This window comes from Pogonomyrmex barbatus, unplaced genomic scaffold, assembly GCF_055798465.1.
Source record: "Pogonomyrmex barbatus isolate J1 unplaced genomic scaffold, ASM5579846v1 scaffold1, whole genome shotgun sequence".
Lineage (NCBI taxonomy): Eukaryota > Metazoa > Arthropoda > Insecta > Hymenoptera > Formicidae > Pogonomyrmex > Pogonomyrmex barbatus.
In genome coordinates this window covers 17,874,194-17,887,485 of record NW_028297098.1, presented here as the reverse complement: position 1 = coordinate 17,887,485, position 13,292 = coordinate 17,874,194, and the positions used below count along the sequence as shown (strand labels likewise).

Genomic DNA, 13,292 nt, shown 5'->3' with positions numbered 1-13,292 from the left:
AAAAGCATCCACCCCGCGAGAATACACGTGACTCCAATACACATTTACTTTAAACAATCGTCTACGATATTTGCTAGTAACAAAAGATATATTTTAGATCGCAGTTGAAAAAGCAAGAGCCGCTCACGTGACTTCAAAGTTGGAGGATTAAAGGATCAGTTGTGCAAAAGACAAGAGTTTATGAGTTTTAGAAGATAAAAATACAAAGATTGTGAGATATTAAAAAATATAGAAAAGGAACAAATAGAATAGAATAAAATATATAAAATAAAATTCTTTGATTTTACGAAAAAATTCAGTGATCAAAGTTTACTTATTTACATCGAATGATTCTAAGGGAAATTCTGCGAATCCAAATGTATATAATTCAAAATATTTCGCGCGTACGACTTAAAGTGAATTGATTTTATTTTAAAATAAAAAAAGATTTAGAACAAAAATAATTACCGGATTCTTGTTATTTTTAAATGCTATAAAAACTAGCAAAATTTTAAAGCAATCTCATTTTAAAGTAAAATTGATACATTCTAAAATCAATATTTTGTTGTAAAATATATTTCTTTTTAAAATTTTAATATTTATCAATTTTCTAGTTTGCAATATAAAGGATTTAACAACTATAACAGGGATAAATATAGATATCATATAATATTATATTTAAATTGGCCACAAGCCGACATGATTTTTGTACGATGCAAATCTATAAGCTGAGCATACGTGGAACAAATAACATCTTTCGGAAAATATTTTGAACGACTACCTACGGGGGATAATGAGTGGGGAAATTAGTGGTGTGTGAGTGTACCAAGAGGATGTACCACCTGTGCGTGCTGCCTCTGTCACAACGGGAACAGTACCCACTCAACGGCGAGATAAAGAGGGAAAGAAGGGAAGTCCCTTCGTCCTTTGCGACTCGTCACTCCTCCCACTCTCTTATTCCTCGAACGAAAAAGGATCTATGCGATCTGGTACAAAGGTAGTTCACGGATGTATTCAACCAACGTAGATCCTCGATAAAACATTGAATGCTTCGTCCATTCAAAACCTATCCGTCCCACCGCCCCTCTTCAACAGCCCGATTCTACGTCCTTCTTCAGTGGACTCCTTAGCACGCACGCCCACAAAACGAAGTGAAAATGTCGTCAAATCTCGATCCGGACGGATCTCCGACTAACGGCTATGCGCATAGCTCAAGATCCGATCTAACTCCGCTGCTGCGTTGTATAAAGACGAGTGAATTTCGATGACGGTTCTTCGAAATACAATGACGTTGAATGATCGAACAAATTTGTAGTTTGTAATTCGGAAAATATTGAAGCTACATTAAAACTGTACTGTTCTAAGCGACTTTAGAACATTCTTCTTCAATCGAAAGAAATTTTTAATAACGTTGTTCAATACTCGAGGGATTTTATATAACATTACAACATTACATTATTCGATAGCTACATAAATTAATGACCGTATAAAAATTTTAAAAACTGATAGCTTTAAAAGAAGCTATAAACATTATGTTCAGTTATATGCGATATATATCTTTTTATCCAATTACCACTTTAGTTACATTGTATTAAAATTCATTAATTGCATTATAAAAATATTTTATAAAGCTTTAAGGTAACATCGTGTAGAAACATTGCACTTGCCTCGGCGAAGAAATCTGAATTGTACAATTAAGTTTGCACCGCTAGCAAAAGCTACTACAATTGGCCGCAATAAATCCAACGAGTCCGCGACAGCGAATAAATATAAGGCATTAAATAGTGGCTCTGGAATTTAGTTGTCTCTCGATTCGCGTATGCAAAGGCGATAATAAACATTTACGCTTGGTCCTTCGTAATTGTTTCGGCAATTAAAATCGCACGCTCGGCAATTAAAATCGCGCGATGAGATAAGAACTTCCATTGCAATATTGTAACGCATACTCCGACATTCTCTAATTAAGTTTCGATGAGATCGAACACCTTCCATATTTTATCGCCGACACTGCGCGTCATCGGCGGACTATAATGGAAGAGTAATTTGTCACATCGTGAGCTATCGAGCACTGGCGCCATACCAGTCGGGCGCAGCCGGATCCACGTTAGGCGATTTGTCCTTGCCATACTGAGGAGCCACCATTATGCGCCGTTGTGAATATAGACGTACGATCGTTGGAAGGAAGAGGAGGATCGCTTTTCGCCCAAAAGGAATCCGCTTAACAAAACGAAGACCTTAATGTCGGACGTTACGTCTCGCGTTTACAGACGAATCAATCACCGCCCATCCCTAATTCTTTGAAAAATTTTGCATTATTCAGTCCTCATATTAATTATTATTAACAATGGAAGAGCTACGTCTGTTTTTACAAGATTAAGAAATAAATTTCTCTCTATTGTTGTACAAAAATAAAAAAAAAAAAAATAATAAATTAACTAAAATACTAAAATTAATGAAAGCTGAAAAATTAGTAAATAATAAAATAAATAAGAATTACATAAAAAATATTAATATAAACAGTTATCGTATGTGGAAAGCATATGAAGAATCCTTGAATTGTTCCGGCTAGTGAAGATTTCTACGAAATATAGTTTTGATATGTATAACTATGATTGCTATGAAAACTGCAGAAAACTCCCATTTCTCGTTCTAATAAATGTTTCCGCGAAGACTCGACTGAAAGGTGAGAGACGGTCGGCGGGGAGAAGTCTGATAAACTTTCCCACAAAACTCTCCTGAAAGGTAAAGACATGCGGGCCGTTGTCGGCCAAGATGTTTTTGTCTTTCAAGTACCGGAGAGGGCTTTCCTCGACTAGAGAACTCCAACTCCCCGACCTCGTGCGTATTCATGCATACGCGCGCACACGCGTGCATGCCATTATTTCTCGAGTCCTTCGCGAAGTACTTCATCCCTCACAACGGCTCGCACTTGCCCCGGCACCCTCTCCTGCTCTGTTGCGAGACAAATATTTATATCGAGAACACCCGCTGTGCCCCATTGTGGAATTCGCGTCAGCCACTCTTGTTCCGATTAATTCCTAAGCGAGACATCGTTTTCCATTTTTGCTTTTTCGCATAAAATCTTACACTTGTTACGTCAATCGAATCCATTAAATATAGCTTTTTGGGAATATATTGAAAGAATCTAACAAACAAAGAAATTATTACCATCAGCTAAACAAAAAAATACTTTTTTTTTTTTAATGTAAGACTGTCATAAACGTGAACCATCATAAATTATTTTCACTCTGAAATGTTATTCACAAAGAAGCTATGCAATAACTAGCAAATATTGTAAAGTCCACTGTACACTATGTTTGACAAAGTCCATTAGCCTACGGATTTACGGTAACTTTATTTTATAACACTACAGAATCTTTGAAAAAAATAACTGTTTATTTTTCAGACTTTATAATCTTTAAATTTTTTACTAGCAATCATCATAAATCGTTTGTTCGTTATACATAAAAATTAGTATAGCTTTTCAAAATTCTTTAAAAAATTTATCGAGTAATAAAATAAAATAAATAAAATAAAATATGACAATTATCTCTTTCTCTTAGTAAAAAAAAGTTCATGTCACATTTTATTTTATTATAGAAATATTTATTCATGTGCTTATGAAATTGCGTGCTTCAAATCTACACTTAAAAAATAATAAATTTTGTAATAACCCTCGAATTAACAGCGCTTTAATTCCGTGATATGAAGACGACTCAACCAAACAATTACAGAACATGCGCTAATAAATTTGCTCGACTCTCGTTGATGTGTCGACTGTGCGAGCACTCAACCGTGGACGGTATCGCGCGTCATCAGCTAGTTGACTAATGAGCTCCATATGACGATTGCACGGCACCGCGGCATCGCGAGTTCTCATGGATATTCACGTGAGCCACGTGTATGGACGCGAGGGTGAATGCGTTTCGTGCAAGCGGGTTGCATGACGGGTTGCTCTACAATTTCCATCGCTACTTCGTACTCAACGAGTGCTAAAAGCACTCCCCTCCAGTATTTTTTTCGATTCTTCACGGTTCTCGTTAGATGACAATACAGTAAATTAGTAATTACCGATAGTAATTACCATTGTTCTTCACAAGGGAAACGACACGCAATATGTTATAAAATTTGCATATTGATGCATGGAAATAACACATTTTGCTGAAATATCTAGAAATTTGATCAAATATTGATCTAAAAATTATTTTATTGGACAAAATAATTATGTAAGGCATTCAAATTAGTTTCTAATATTTAAAAAAATTTTGTAATTTTTGTCATCATGTTAAATATCTTACATAATTATTTTGATAGTTTAACAAAAGTATTTTCAGATATATATTTGTCCAAATTTTGACACTTGACCAAAATCACTCTTTTGCATGTGTGCAGCATTACTCTTTTAGCATCGCTTTCATTCTATTTCATTTCATCTCTATATTATTCCGACTTTGCAAAATTATATTCTCGCAGAAGAAAGGAAAATATTAATAAAATATTGATAAATGGACAAATAAAAATACAATTTTTAATTTACATAAAATCTGTTAATATTTAATGAATTACATTAAAAACCCATCAATTGTTGTATTACCAAAATTTGACCAAATTGCAAAAATTGCATGTCACTATTCTCAGAACATATTTGTATGTAATTTATTAAACATAATGATATAGAATCCCCATATACAATATTGTGCACCGAGAGAAATTCACACGTGGGTTATGCGGGGGGTCCGCCTCCATCGAACAGGTCGCATGTTCGCGTATAGTTAAATATACGTTACGTTGCGTTATTGTGGCACGAAAAACCACCACAAGGCGCATCGCGGAGCACATCGCGCATGCGGGAGCTGTAATAGGTGGATGTCGCGGAAGGCGTGGTGATCTGATCTGTGGCGTGCATTCATCCCCTTCCTCTTCGGTCACTAATGGCTCCATTAACACCTGGTACCTACCGCGTCTCTCGTCCTTCATCACTTGCGTCATCGAGTTCATATCATACATAACAAATTCGAAGAGTACAAGTGGATAAAATAAGATGTGCCGTTTTTAAAATATTCTAGGAAATTGAATATTAAAATTCAATAAGTATGATTATTTAATTATGACATAATACACTTGTGCTATTTATTATATTATATTTATTTAAAAATAGATTTTAAATATTATCACATATATTGCTGCATTAAATTCATAATATATGATGTACTTAGAATTTTCAATTTTCAAAATATGTAAAAAATGAGCAAATAACACGTACAATAATGTGTCAATACTTTAAAAGAGCACTCTTATTTGGGAATATCGACAAATTTAGCGGACTAAGCATCACATTAGGTAAACGCGTACCCTTTCCTTTCACTCCACAGGGATGTGCAGGGGTTTACCTGATGCGATACTCAGCCCATTATTTATTAGATGTTTGGAAAATATGTTTTTCCTGAAATTACGGAAGAATCCACAGCTTGCTTAACTGCTAACTAATGGAATTTTCAATTGAATATCGATATAGCTAATCTAATTAATTGTATCACTATTCGCGGACACAGCGCACGATTTTCAGCTTGTCATTTTTTTCGATCGTTATAAATCAGACGACATCCAACCGCGCAAGGTCGCGCGGCGCAAAAATAGCATCGTTTATGGAAACCGCTCACGCCCGACACATACATTCCGCGCGTCATCGACGAGGCACAAAGGAGAGCAGGATGACGACGCTCGCTTCCATTTCAACGAGGAGTGTGCGCTCGTCTTTTCGCGAGTCGGGACGGGCATAAATCGTGGCCGCGATAATGGAATTCTCAACGGGGGTCGCATTGACACGGCTGCGAAATGTCGTGTTCCGCGGGGGCGAATAGAGATCAGGCGTCGCGACCGAGGATGGCGTCGCGGGGTGAGAAACCGACGAAGGAACGATGCGGTATGTATATAGACGCCTTAGTATACAGGGTGTTCCAGGTTTTCCGTGCTGTAAATTAAATGATAGATAAATCGTATCATACTGATGGATATTATACAGATTTTATTGAAATTCTCGTAGTACTGATGTTAAAGAAAGATTCGACGTATTGAAAGAGAAAAATATTTGTAAATTGCATTAATCAACGCACGCGACATTCTTCACATACATTATTTTATTTTAATTAATGATAAAATTTAATGATAAAATGTTTGATTGCTGTATAACGGGAATTATATTAAAAAGTCAGCTAACAAAATGTTTATATTTAACAAAAATTCAAGTTAACCTTAATCATAGAGAATCTATTGATAGAAATGGGCATCCTGTATACGTGATATACCTTACATTCGAATGATTAGATTAACCGACGACGATGGTCCTCGTGTGAACGCTCCCATACAAGAAACACGTGCGCTCCGTTTTCCTTCCTTTTCCTATATCCTCCTTTGAATTTCTTCTCTCTTCGTTGCGCCATCCCCTGCCTTGATCGTCGCGCGCTACGCTTCGCATGAATCACATCTCACCCCGTGGATTCTTCCTATTCTCCGTTTATCTCGCGCCACTCTGTCGACAAAATTGGAAGATTGATTGATGGCGATCGATTAGCAAAATTTCTGGTTAGCAATTGTCTGCCGCCCATTAACGATACGTACAATGACACAAAATAATCTTGGATAAATAAGATGTCATGTTGTTCAATATCCATATTCGAAAATTCAATTCATAACATTTCTTTATAAAATTTTTAGTAGTTTCTGAATGAAAAATTATTATTATTTTTTTTTATAGTTTTATTAACGAATTTACTTAATAAATTGTAATAATTATATGTTGGTAATTATATAAATATTTCTTCTTTAACATAGGTATAATGTTAAAGAAGTTGTAATAATAGAGTGGATATATATTTTTAAAGTTTTATATGTAAGAGAAAATAATTTTGTTTTTTTTTAAAATACATTTTTAGAATTAATGCACATGTTGAACACACGTATAACATGATTAACTTTTAAGTTTTAGTTGTGATTCATTTCCGTTTCATTTTATGACGTGACGAAATGTTTCTCACAATATTTCACGAGATCCCTCATCTTTATGGCGCCAACTTTTTATGACTGCTGTCAGATATGCAATTTCGCCAAGATTCGACCGTTAATACCTGTATACATATATTTTTTGCTGTATCTTATACCCTAACAGTCAGTTTTTTTTGAATATTGCATCTTAAATATTTTTCTATGTTTCTGTTTGTTTGCAAGTTTATGTACATGAAATTATGCATCTCAATACACTGTTCTCCATAAAAAAGATTTTAAGATCCTTTCAGTATTAACCTAAAGGTTGGCCTTTTAATGCTTTTTTTGTTATGTTATTGAAAAAAAATCTATAACCTGATTTTTTTGTAAAGATCCATAAAATTGTAGAAGTGTTATGTAAACACAATGTGCAACAATCATATTTAAAAGATAGATGTAAATACCGTAAGTATTGTATGTTAGAAAATATTGTAACATTTAAAATATCTGAAGTGATTTGAAAACATCTATCTGACATCTGAAAACATTTATTAAAAAATTTTAATTAAAGTTTTAATTAAAAAATGTACGAAGGAATATCTGCAAATTCTGCAAATCAATAAACATTAAACATTAAAATTTTATTTTGTAATATAAGTATTTCTCTTATGTAATTTTAATACTACTAATTAAATAGATTTATTTTTCGAATTTTTTATTCACGACAAAACGTATTTTCTTTCTTTGAAAATTTTTGCCTGCTGATGTTGTATAGGTTCGATGAGAAGTGGGTAAATCAGCTAGCATCAACTACCTGCGATGCATTTAGATAGTTAAATCTCACGACGTTTCCGGAAGCGCTTTGTTTGGAGTGGGCGGGAGTATTGAATGGCTCGCGTTTTCAAACTAAAGAAGCATTTCGTCAAAAGGCGAATCGCCTGAGCGAGAATGCGAATGAAAAAGGGAAGGCGAGCAACGAAATGTCGCCGGTAGAAATTCGAGAAGCCGAAGAGAAGCGAAATGGGAACACTCGTTAACAAGGTAAGAAGGATCGGCGAAAAAAGGCGCGCAACTTATGAAAGGATAACGAGATTCTGTCAGAAGAAAGCGAGACACTATAGCTAAAAAAAAAAAGGGTTAAATGAGGTAACGGAGTAGAAATTATAGGAAAAAAAATAAGTTGTGTCTAAACAGTATTTAAAAAAAAAGTTGCAAATGAAATTGCAATTTATATCTAGAGTAAAACCGTCGACATATATAATGGACTGAGCATCGCATTAGATAAATGCACGCCCGCTGTGGAGTGAGAATTATATTGGCGCTTTATTTTTGTTTATTAATATGTACTCGGTTTATATTAATGTATCGTTATCATTAATGTATCGTTATCATTAAGAGAATAAAATTATTAATAAGATGTTAGAAAAAAAGATAACCATGGGACGCTAATAGAATTTCTCTGACTTCACAGCAGGTGTGCGTTTACTAATCAGTTCATTATATATGTCGATGGTGGAAATACATGATAAATCGTGCTCAATTTTTTCTAAGATGTCTCAACGCGTTTTTTTCCTAAAATGTGTAATATAAAAATAATTTCATTAATTAATTTTTATTTTACAAAAATGGATATTGTATGTTGTGTATTATATTGTATAATTTAATCTATAATCAGTGTACTTATGCTTGTATATTATATTAAAAATGCACATGTTGTATGCACATATATATATACGTATGTATATATATTTAAAGTATGTATGTGTATATATCTTTAAAGTGAAAAATATATATTTAATCGAGATTCTTGTTTTAAATAATTTAAATAAACTGAAAAATTTATAAACTTTAGGGCAAACAAAAGCTTTCAAATTTTTATTTATAATAATTTTTAAATAATTTTAAAAAGATCATTTAAAAAATTTTTTCTTACTTTGTATGAAGAGAGAGAGAGAAAGAGAGAGGAGGGGGAGAAGGGAAGAAAATATAAGAGTGGGTGAGATCGACAATGCTGACAAAAGACCGACTGTCAGCGCACTGTCAGCAGCGGGTTCAAGTTACATCACTTGGGCCGCTGTGCTTTTTCAGGACGGCCATTCAAGCTGCGCTTTACAGTCAGTGCGGGTAAACGACTACGGGAATTGACGGGGATGCTTCTTATACATTGCACAGGACCCACATGATTCGTGCAAGAAGACATCTTTTTTAAACGTCTGACGTGGGAGTGGTCCCATCGAGATAGTCGGCCATTGCATAAAGAACATGAATTAAACCAAACTGTTTTAAAAGCTATTATTCAGCTTAATTTTGTTACAAAAAAACTTAAGCATGATTTAATTAGAAATTAAATCATATAGTTGTAGTTGTTTATGTAAAACCAAGGATAATAATGAATATTAATCAAAAAGATAAAAACGTTAAAGTAACCATCGCATCGCTCAGAAATAAAAATCTAATAAGAAAAATCTAAATAATCTTTTGCGATATTGTTAATAATATAAATAAATAAAAGTTAATAATGTAAATTAACAATATACAAAGAAAAATGTTAAAAATGTCAGAAGCTTATATTTCTTATTTCTTTTTTTTCATTAGATTTGCTTCAATGAGACATAATCCTTTCATAAGGAATCAAACTACAGCGAGAATAATACTCCCATCAAAAATACGTTGCATCATAAAGTCCTTTGCAAGTTGGTTCCAAGAACGGTTCCCACCGATCATTTTTCTCTCTCTTTCTCTCTCTCTCTCTCTCTCTCTCTCTCTCTCTCTCTCTCTCTCTCTCTCTCTCTCTCTTACTCTTTCTCTCTGTTTTTTTTTCTTCTGATATAACGACAAGCAGTCTCTCGCACATAGATGAATGCGTAACCAGAGGCCGGATGTCTCCGCCCAGGATGGATGCGCGTCTTGTAAGGTACTCTTCAAGAAGCTCCTTCTTCTTTCTCAAGGTGCGTCGTCTCTGATTTCTGATCTACTGGTCGGTGCAACTACTTGTCGCTTTACTCCGTACCGCCCACTTTGAGAACACGAGGCGAACGCGAAAACATCGGAAAGTTCGTTACGTATGCCGGGTACCAGACCAACCGACGTCTGATTTTCATAACACTGAACTTCCGGCCGACTAACGGACGTCGACGTCTTCGCGTTCTCATTTTATCCATAATGGAAAACTTCGTAGTCGTCGGGCAGCCGGAAGGGGTTAAAAGTCGACGGGTCAGTATTACGTCACATTGTTATACTAGCAAATCTTGATGAAAATCTATGACTGATTCAAAAGAATATGTTTGATTCTAAATTTCTATTTTGTTTCTACAAAAATGAATTTTTATTCTTATAACAGTAATCTCATCTCAGAATGGAATTAAAATAAATTTAATAAATTATTGTGAATCATCTTGCACGCTAGGAAATTTTTGGAAAACTACTATCGCGCATCACGCTTTTTATAGCGAGATTCCCATGTCAAATTATGTTTAACTGGAGGCTTGAGTGTTCTCAGGAGCGCGAACTCGCGCATATGGCAGATTTTCATATGGTTTCATCGTCAAAGCGTCCGCTTTACTCCCCCAACGATCAGGTAAAACGCGGGGGCATCACCAATGTTCGCGTTTACGCGATATTGATCCGACCATATGCTCGTTAGTTCCCATAATATTACCATCCTAACGTTGTTGATGTATGATGGTATCTAGATGGAGGCAGAGCAACAGGTAGGTGCTTCGTCATTATTCTAATCACTATGTTACGTCTCCGAATTTGTACGGTCATGCAAATTTTAATTTGCCTAATCTCATGTTTTTCGCGCTGTGTCATATAATTTAAGCTCATTAAGAATCAACTAAAACATATCGTATATGAAACCACTTTATCATATATGAAACTACAACCTTGTATATAATTGAAATTTAAAAGTCCGGAATAGCAAAATGATAAAAATTTAATCAATATTTGGCTTTTCTAGAATTAATTGCATGCATTTTCGTAAAAAATAATGTACTTGTTTATAAGTCTTTTTCAATTATTAAATTAATTATTAAATTTAAAATATTAGTAAATGATATAAAATTTTTGTTACATTTATTTTATAATGAGAATTTATCTACATGATGATAATCTTATATACAATTTATGATATAAAAAATAAAGGATCGTAAGGGATCAATTAGGTATTAGAAGCAGATAAAGAATATAAATAATTATTGAAAAGAGAGAGTGCAATTTGTGCAGACTTAGATCGCAGATAGTAAATGAAAGTTTGATTGATTTTATTCATTTTTCATTTCCTATAAGATAAGCAAATGTGAAGAATAATATAAATTTTTAACTGTACTTATTCTTTGTAAATAAATTTTCAGGTAGCAAGCTGACATTATTTCGACATCTTAAAGTCAAAATGAGGATAAATAACAATAGCTTCTTACCTCGACTTCTTTGTGAAGTAGTCATCTCTAATATGACATTTAGAAATCTCTCAAAATCCCTTATTATGTGATTTAGTAGCAAAGAAGTCATTGTTCTGACAGTTTAAAATGTATTTTTGAATGTTCTATTTATTCTTTTGATAACATTAATACTTTTTTGAACTTAAAACGGAAATCATAAAAGAGAGCTGTTTATTACAACTAAATCTATTATTTTAAAATTTAACTTATTTAGTTTAAAAATAAAACTGTAATGTTTCCTAATTTCATTGATTAAATAATTTTAATCGAATTGTTCTTAAATTTTTATAAAATCATGTAGAAATAAATTTCTAAAAATGAAGTAATAATAATTGTATAAAAATAATGAGATTTAATGAGACTTAATAATAATTCTTCAGTTTCATTGGCGATGCAGGTTCAAAATAAACCTATCGGACCTTTTCATCTCACAACGAACAGAACAAAATTTTTTCTATACCAGGCGGCATTCACGCAAACGAACCACAAAACAGAGAGAAAATGTGAAAATAAAATTTTAGCTAAATATTATAGTTGGCTTTAAGCATTTATGACTCTACTTAGTCTCTACCTGAAATAGAAGAAGCGAAAGCAATAAAAAGTTCAAATGTAAACGCAATAGAAAAAAAAATTAAAACAGAACCTAATAGTGAATGACTTGCTTGCATTTTGATATACACTACTAGTACTAAAAATGTATAATATACAAAAAGAACAATACACTCACATTTTACGTATAAACAGTACATCTCAGATTGCTTTCTGACTGATTAAATTGTAAGTCACATTTAAATGTTGCTTCAATCGTTTCATCTAAGATTTTATTTTCCACTTTCAAATGTTACTTTCATACCGCATTTTATTGCATAATTTACATTTTCAATTTGCAAAATTTTTTTCCATCACATTTAGTTTTCTCTATATTTATTTTTGAGAGTTTAATAGATATTCTGTAATGTCATAATCGTTTCTATCTTGAAAACTCATATTTCAACTTTATATTTCTTATATTTCTGTACCATGAATCGATGATTTATCAGAAAAGCATTGGTTTAAAACAACATCGTCCCTCTCGAGATAAACTATTGTGTTTATTTGTAGTGTAGAATCAGCTCTTTTACAATGACCGCGGCAGAGAATTGTATTTTGATTTGGTTCCATTATCAGCCGTTTAGGGACACGTTTGCCTTCTTGACAAAGCGATCCGAATCTTTTACTCATGTCCCGCGAAACTTTTCCCCCTCCATAAACGCGGCACAGAATAGAGAAGCGACGCAACCATTGTCAGGTTTCGTATATCCCTGGGGCAGTTACGCAGATAATCTTTTATCCCGACATATTGCACCAAAGCCAAAACGGCGCATGGTCGAACGAGCATTCGGTCGCATTGGACCTATCTCTCAATGGTGGCCAAGTCGAGGGTATAACTCGAACGAAAGATAGAATATGTTTCTATTACAAATTTTTTTTTCTACTAGAAGTTTTTTTCTATCATATGTTCATGAATCCTCTGAAATGTCAATATTTAAGAAAAGATTACAGAAATCTGCTGTAAAATCTACACAAATATTTGTACTTATAATTAGAAAAAATTACAAACGTTGTTAGATTCTGATTATTTACAATTACTTTATTTAGTAATTATTGGGGTAAATATAATAATAATAATAATAATAATCCATAGTGGTTGAGAATCCTTCTTTCAGTTTTTTACAATAACTTAAGATAACGCCAACAAAAATTTGTCTTTAACAACAATTTTTATAATTTTTAATTTGCTTTCTAATGTAAAAAAGAAGAATTCAAATTTTTTTCTTTCAATATTTATAGATTCGGATCTGAAAGAATTAATAACGCGCGCGATTAATTAGGATTATCAAAACACCCCCC

At 33.3% G+C, this 13,292-nt stretch overlaps 1 long non-coding RNA gene across 1 annotated transcript; it reads left to right on the top strand.

Annotated features, from left to right (window-relative positions):
* Positions 1 to 5,701: 5,701 nt before the first annotated feature.
* LOC148938189 (uncharacterized) lies at positions 5,702 to 12,018 on the top strand. Its single transcript, XR_016138601.1, has 5 exons — positions 5,702 to 5,902; positions 7,736 to 8,001; positions 9,817 to 10,173; positions 10,460 to 10,674; positions 11,320 to 12,018. It is a non-coding gene; the product is annotated as an uncharacterized LOC148938189 (long non-coding RNA).
* Positions 12,019 to 13,292: the final 1,274 nt, after the last annotated feature.